The 8031-nt window shown below is 44.5% G+C and overlaps 1 protein-coding gene across 1 annotated transcript in view; it reads left to right on the forward strand.

Moving 5' to 3' along the window:
* LOC136581970 (fatty acyl-CoA hydrolase precursor, medium chain-like) overlaps positions 1 to 8031 on the forward strand; it is a 184839-nt gene that overhangs the window by 93536 nt on the left and 83272 nt on the right. The window lies entirely within an intron of this gene.

An 8031-nucleotide genomic window follows, 5' to 3' on the forward strand; every position in this document is an offset into this window, starting at 1 on the left:
TAAGGCAGAAGCCAATTCAGACCATTTGGGGAAGAAAAGATCCTTTCCAACTCCATAATGGCAGCCAGAATAATCCCTGGATCGATGTTTGGAAGTTCCTACCTGATGCTTAACTGCTCTATCAATTTTGCCATCACCACGTCCTCAGACAGAGAGTTCCACACTCTCACTGCTCTTACAGTAAAGAACCCCCTTTTATGTTGGTGATGAAACCTGCTTTCTTCTAGACGTAGAGGATGCCCTCCTGTTACCGTTGCAGTCCTGGGTATAAACAGATCCTGGGAGAGATCCTTGTATTGTCCCCTCATGCATTTATATATAGTTATTTGGTCACCCCTTAGCCGTCTTTTCTCCAGGGTGAATAATCCCAGTTTTGATGCCTCTCTGGGTATTCCAGTCCTCCCATTCCATGTATTAGTTTAGTTGCCCTTCTTTGAACCCCCTCAAGCACTGTAACATCTTTCCTGAGCGCCGGTGACCAGAACTGTGCGCAGTATTCCATGTGGGGCCTGACAAGTGCCTTATATAGTGGGAGGATAATATTCTTGTCCCTCGCCCCTATACCTCTTTTAATGCACTCTAAGACTTTATTTGCTTTTGCAGCAGCTGACTGGCATTGATTGCTCCAGTTAAGTCTACAGTCCACTAGTACCCGAGGTCTTTTTCCATCTCACTTTTCCCTAGTAGTACCCCATTTAGTGTATATTGGTGACATTCATTTCTCCTGCCCATGAGCAGAACCTTACATTTATCAACATTGAACTTCATTTGCCATTTTTCTATCCAAGCCCCCAGTTTATCTAGGTCCATTTGCAGCTATTTATTTCCTCCTTTGTATTAATTATCTTGTATAATTTTGTATCATCTGCAAATATTGATATTTTACTGTGCAGCCCCTCTATCAGGTCGCTGATAAATATATTGAAATGAATGGGGCCTAGTACTGAACTGTGTGGCACCCCACTAGTGACCGTGGCCCAATCAGAGTACGAACCACCTATCCCCACCCTCTGCTTTCTATCTCCAAGAAAGTTCTTTACCCAGCGACACACGTTTTCACCCAGTCCAAGTGGTCTCATTTTATATCTCAACCTATTATGCGGCATGGTGTCAAATGCTTTAAAAAAATCAAAATATACAAGATCAATAGACTCTCCTAGATCCCGCCTAGAACGTAGTTAATTGTAGAAGCAGATCAAATTGGTCCGACATGATTGACCCCTCATGAACCCATGCTGATGAGGAGTTATACGGTTGCCATCCTGGAATACCTCAAGGAAAACATCTCTCGGAAACTCGGAAAGCAATATTTTTCCATTTTTTAAAGTGAGAGACTTACCGGTCAGTAGTTACCAGGCTCCCTTCTTGACCCCTTTTTGTATATTGGAATCCCATTGGCAATATGCTAATCCAGTTGTAAAACCCCAGTGTCAATAAATTCCATAAATATAAGAAATAGTAGTCTATCTATCACGTCACTTAGTTACATTAGAACCATTGGGTGCATTCCATCTGGGCCCTGCAATTTGTTAACTTTAATCCCTTTTAACTGGTTCAGCACTTCCTCCTGCATTAGTCAAGTGATATTTAGTGGGGAATTTGTTTTATCTCCTGCATCTGGTGTGACATTTCTTTTTTATTCTTGAATACACTATTTAATAGATTTGCCTTCCCCTCATCATCTTCTATGGTTTCTCCTGCATTATTCGTTAAAGGGCCAGTGCCTTCAGTGCAAATCCCTTTACTGTTTATATAATTGAAAAATAGTTTAGGGGTATTTTTGCCCTCTTTGGCAATCCATCTCTCGGTCTCCTCCTTGGCAGTTTTGATCTTTTCCTTACATAATTTGTTGTTATTCCTGTATTTTTTTAGAGCTTCTTCACTGCCTTCTTGTTTTAATAATTTAAACGCTTTCTTTTTTTTAACTTATTGACCCCTCATAGTCTTGTTGAGCCCCATTGGTTTTCTTCTACTTGTAGTTCTTCTATTTTTTGTAACAATGTGGTTGTGGATCCACTGAGTCTTCCTGCCGAGTGAAACCACCCAGCAGGATGGACATCTGACTCCGAGGTGGAGGCTGCATAAAAGCTGGGTCTCCATACAAGGGACCAGAACAGACCTCACCCTAAACTGTGAAGAGCTAAGTGTCCCTTACCTGGAGGTACACCTGAAGGTGGGGAGGTCCAGGCTGCCTCTACTATCCTTAACTTCTAGTCCTCACTACCTACCTGGTGATGATAGGAAGCCAGAGGGAGTTGTGCCGAACCAAGCAGGTATGGGGGAGTGAATGTAAGGAAAGTACAGGACACAGACCTACAAAGAAGTAAGAGACACAGGGGAGAAATAGCAAACAAGCTGAAGGAACCAGCAGCAGAACAAAGAGAAAGCTGGATTCACACAGGAACAGAATACCGTCCAGCATAAACACACACAGACAGAATAGCTGCAGCAGATAACATGCAGTCATGAAAGGAAGTACACAGCAACACCACAGCACCCTGGGAAATGGTGGTGAGGGCACGGAGGCCTAAACGTACCCCCCTTCTACGGGGTAAGACACCGGACCCCCACGACCCGGAGCGAGCTTGAGGGCAAAGGCCCTGTGGAACCGTCAAACTAAACTGTGAAACATGCACGTCCCAAGTGGGAATCTATGTACAGTCGTCAGGGCCAAAACCCCTCCAGTGCACCAAGTATTGTAGAACGCTTCTAACCCACTGGGCATCAATCAAACGCTCTAACTCGTACTCCAGTTCCCCCTGTACAAGTGTAGGAGAGGGCGGGTGCTGGGCAGGCAGAGCTGGGGTTACATATTTCTTCAGCAACCCCTTGTGGAAAACATCATGAATCTTCCACGACTGCAGAAGAGATAGTCTGTATGCCACTAGGTTCACCACCTGAGGGATGGTGAATGGACCAACAAAGCGGGGAGCCAGCTTTAAAGATTGAACCTTGAGTCTCAAATTTTTTGAGGCCAGTAACACCTGCAACCCAACCACGAACGGTGCAGAGATCGTGCGTGTTTTATTAGCTTGACCAAGAAGTTTACCCTGAGAACCCTGAAGGTTCTTATGAACCTGGGCCCAAACTGTGCACAGTTCGTCAATGGCAGAATCCGCAGATGGCGTGTCAGAAACTGAGGGAGCAGAGAAAGAAAATCAGGGGTGGAACCCATAATTACAAAAGAAGGGCGAGATCTGAGATGACGAATTAACATGATTGTTTATGACGAATTCAGCGAGAGATAGAAAGTTAACCCACTGATATTGATTATCTGAAGCAAACAGTTGTAGGTATTGAATTAATTCTTGATTCATCCTCTCAGTTTGCCTGTTTGACTCGGTGTGAAAAGCCAATGAAAAGGATAAATCAATATTCAAGTACCTGCAGAAAGCTCGCCAGAAGTGAGCGACAAACTGTACTCCTCTATCTGAGACCACATCCTCAGGAATCCCATGCAACCGAAACACCTCTTTAATAAACATCTCAGATAATAATTTAGCATTAGGTAGCCTGCACAGAGGAATGAAATGTGAGATCTTAGACAACTGATCCACGATGACCCAAATGACCATATTGCCCTGCGACGGCGGCAAATCAGTTATGAAGTCCATGGACAGATGTGCCCAGGGCCTGGACGGAATAAGAAAGGGAAGAAGAGGCCCCTCAGGACGTCTCCTGACACTCTTCCTCCTGGCGTACACCGGACAAGCAGTGACAAACTCCCGAACGTCCCTAGCCATATGAGGCCACCAATAGATTCTGGAAAGTAGTTCCTGAGTTCCCCGGATACCAGCTAGGACCGAGTTATACGTCTCCTCTAACACCTTCAACCTCAACTGTAAAAGAACAAACAGTTTGCCTTCCGGAAGGGCTTCAGGGGCAGACTGCTGCGCAGCCTGAATTAGAGGGGAGAGGTCAGAGAAGATAGCAGCGAGAACAACCCCAGGGGAGAAGATAGTATCAGGCACAGACTCAGAAGGTTCCGGAGTACCAAAACTCCTAGATAAGGCATCAGCCTTAGCGTTCTTCGAACCGGGTCGGTAGGTAACCAGAAAGTTAAAACGTGAAGAGAATAGGGCCCAACAGGCTTGTTGAGCATTCAACCTCTTCGCTGAATCTAAATAAATAAGGTTCTTATGGTCTATGAGTACCAAGATCTAATGACCTGCCCCTTCCAAAAAATGCCTCCACTCCTCAGAAGCCCACTTAATAGCAAGCAACTCCCGATTACCTATATCGTAGTTCCATTCTGTAGAGAAACGTTCTAGAAAAATAAGCACACTGTCTAAGATTCGTGAGTGTGGAGGGGCCCTGAGAAAGTACCGCTCCTACTCCAAACTCGGAGACATCCACCACCACAGCAAATGAACAGGACAGGTCTGGTTGGATGAGGACGGGTGCTGAAGAGAAGGCAGCCTTCAGGGTAGGGAAGGCCACCAGTGCATCGGAAGACCAGGTACTCACATCCGCCCCCTTCTTGGTCAGATCTGTTAAAGGCTTAGCCACCACAAAGAAGTTCTTAATGAACTTGCGATAGTAATTAGCGAACCCCAGGAAGCGTTGCAGGGCCTTCAGGGTGACTGATCGGGCCCACTCAGTGATGGCTTTCACCTTTCCAGGATCCATCTGAATATCCCATGGTGTAGTGACACACCCTAAGAACGATATTTTCTGCACACCAAAAACACATTTCTCAATCTTCGCAAATAACTTGTTAGCCCTGAGTCGAGTCAGCACGATCTGAACATGTGCACAGTGTGTCTCCCAGTCAGAGGAGAAAATCAGAATATCATCCAGGTACACTACAACAAACACGCCCATGATATCCTGAAAGACGGAATTCATGTATCCTTGAAAAATGGCAGGGGCAATACACAACCCAAAGGGCATAATAAGATACTCGAAGTGGCCGAGAGGCATATTAAATGCCGTCTTCTACTCTTCCTCCTCCCGAATACGAATGATATTGTAAGCTCCCCTTAAGTGAAGCTTAGAGAACCACTGGGCACCGGCAACCTGGTTAAGGAGGTCGGGAATGAGCGGAAGAGCGTATGGGTTTCTGACTGTGATCTTATTTAGCTCCTTATAGTCAACACAGGGTCTGAAACCCCTGTCCTTCTTCTCCACAAAGAAAAACCAAGCACCTACTGGAGACTCTGAGGGTTGGATGTGCCCCCTGGCCAAACTATCTTGGATATACTCCTTCATGGACTGCCTCTCTGGAACCGTAACGTTGTAGATACAGCCTTTAGGAAGCTTGGCCCCACAGGATAGAGAGGTAGTAGGTGACTGCCAAGTCTGCTGCATCCTCCCATGAAAACTACCTATGAGAAAGGGGAAAAATGATAAAAACAGGAAAAAAAGATAAAGGGAAGAACAAGAAGGAAAAACGTGTTTTCCCTTTCTAGAGTGGCATCATTCGGTCCCACTCCCTCTGGCACAGATACCAAAGGATGGCCCACGTAGTTCCCCTCTGGTCAACCTCTATAAGTGGCTTAAAGCCCTTGATAATACCTTGCCAGGGGGAGAGGCCGAGAGTGAGGTGCTGGAGGTGGTGACAGAATTCTTTAACGTGGGAACCCCAGTTTAAGCTAGATCTCTTTCTAAAGTGGATCTGGTTTCCTCTGAAAAGGGGGCTACCCTGAAGCCAAAAGATGATGGTAAGAATGTGAAAGGGGTGAGAAAAAAAAAGTATGGATGTTTGCATTTTTTTAAAGAGAAAGAAAAAGGGAAATCTCTTCCTCAGATAGGGAGGAGAGTGAGGCTATCCAACACGATTACCAATGATGGCAGCACTTGCCCTATTGATGCTGGCATCCATTAATGTTGCCGGATTTAAGACTGATGCTGTAGGTTTGTAGCCTTTGATTTCCCTTAGACGGGTCAGAGCTGACATTTTATTTCTGCAAGAGACCAGGTTGATGAATTTATCGGCCAAATACACTCTGTGTTAAAAAAAAACATTAGACGGACTCATTGTTTTGCTGCTCAACTCGGCATGCAGTTAAATCTCAGACAGATATGCAGATAATTAAAGCCGTGGTGGGATTAAATGAACGGTCTTGCCACCTGAGGCCCTAAAAGTGGTTTCACCCTTGGCCTATAAAATGCCTCTCAGAGGCTACTTGCATGCAGTGGAGCTTTTTTTCCGATATGTGGAGCTAGTTGACCACTAGACGCCTCTGCGATGCAGAGAAAAGATTTTGCTCAGGTAACAGAGTTTGTGAGGGAGTGCATTATTCGAATGTGAGAGGCTCAATGGTGGTATCGGCGAATTGCCCATCAGCTGGGCTGTTCTGACCACACTGTTAGAAAATGTTGGGACCTGTGGATGTGTAAGGGCCTGCACACAAAGCAACCAGGCTCAGGATGCCATTGACAGACCACCAGTGGAGAGGAGTGTCTGATCATCTGACAAGTATGGACAGATCCAAACTGTTTCCTTGTCTGCCAGCCAGAGACAGGTATTACTATTGTTAAAGGGCCCTGTGTCTCTAATTGAGTAGAGCTCTCGAATTTTACGATAAGCTCGACTCGAATAACGCGGACTCAAGCATTTGGGTGCTCGCTCATCTCTAGTAATTAACAATTAAAACTTCATGTTCTGATACTTAGATCTCTCTCTCTCTCTTTCCCTCACCCCTGCCGCCTCCCCGAGCCTGCTCGGACGAGAATGCAGTTACTCGAGAAGAGCGATACTTGCTCATCTCTAACTACGATATCAAATTTATAACATTAAAAAATACAATTTCTTTGGAAAAAAATAAATGATTTTGTGCTGCCATCTTCTGACTGTCATAACTTTTCATTTTACTGTGGACTTAATGGTGTGAGGCCTAATTTTTTGCAGGACATCCTGTAATTTCTATTGGTACCATTTTGGAGTGCATACAACTTTTTGATAATGTTTTATTACATGTTTTCTTTCACATGGGATTACCAAAAAAAGCACAATTCTGGCATTGTGTATGTATTTTTTTTCTAACAGCATTCACCGTATGGGATAAATAATGTGTTGCTTTGATAGATCAGACTTTTACGGATGCAGCAATACCAAATGTTTGGGGGGGGTTAATTTTTTAGTTTCTTAGTATAAATATGCAAAAAGGGTTATTTTTAAAACTTGAATTACCTTTTAGCGTTTCTCTAATATCTAATAAAAGTTTTGTACTCATTTTTATAACTTTTTTTCACTCCCCACAGGGAACTTGAACTTGCAATTGTTTGATCACTCATATAGTATAATGTAATACCGTAGTATTGCATTATACCACATTCTGACAGGCGGTCTATGAAGTCATGACACAGGCTGGCATGGCACCCAAACAGCACCTTCCGATCTCATCATGAGTAGGCCATTCAGAACCTTTGAAAGCTGATTGGGGCATTTGAATGCCTCTTGACAGGAGCATTTAAAGGGTTTACAGCCACGATCAGCGCTCACACTCCTTGTGGCTATTTTATGCAGGTGTCAGCTGTCAATGACTGCCAGCACCCTCTGTATACAGAGCAGGATAGGATCCCCCTTCTTACAAACTCCACACACCTAAGATGTAAATGTATGCTCATAGCCGATTTGATTTGTAAATGTTGCCATTATTATTAATTAGCTACAGCTGCAGTGAGCATGTGACCATTCCTTCTTCTGGGAGGATTGATTTTTAAATGTCATCTTTGAGTTTGGAGGATAATGCCACGTGGAAGGGCTGCAAGGAGCGGCCTGAAACTCACAGCTTTCTTCCTCCTACATTTGTTCCTGTTTGTTGTAAAGATGTTTAAATAAAACCTGCATTTTTGTAAACAAATTGGTGCTGGATCCATATAAATGTCTCTAATTAGGAGGCACCTGAGAAGACTCCACAAACAGGAGGGTGTGCCTCTCAGGGCTCCCACTCCTGGGAAGAGACATACTATTGGCAAGGACCTACAGGAGCCTCTGTGATAGTATGGCACCAGACCTGTTTGTGCTGATGTTCTGGGGCACTGGGCCTGCTATGAAGGGTAATGTAAAATATTTAGATAGAGGCC

The sequence above is a fragment of the Eleutherodactylus coqui genome, chromosome 11 (assembly GCF_035609145.1).
Source record: "Eleutherodactylus coqui strain aEleCoq1 chromosome 11, aEleCoq1.hap1, whole genome shotgun sequence".
Lineage (NCBI taxonomy): Eukaryota > Metazoa > Chordata > Amphibia > Anura > Eleutherodactylidae > Eleutherodactylus > Eleutherodactylus coqui.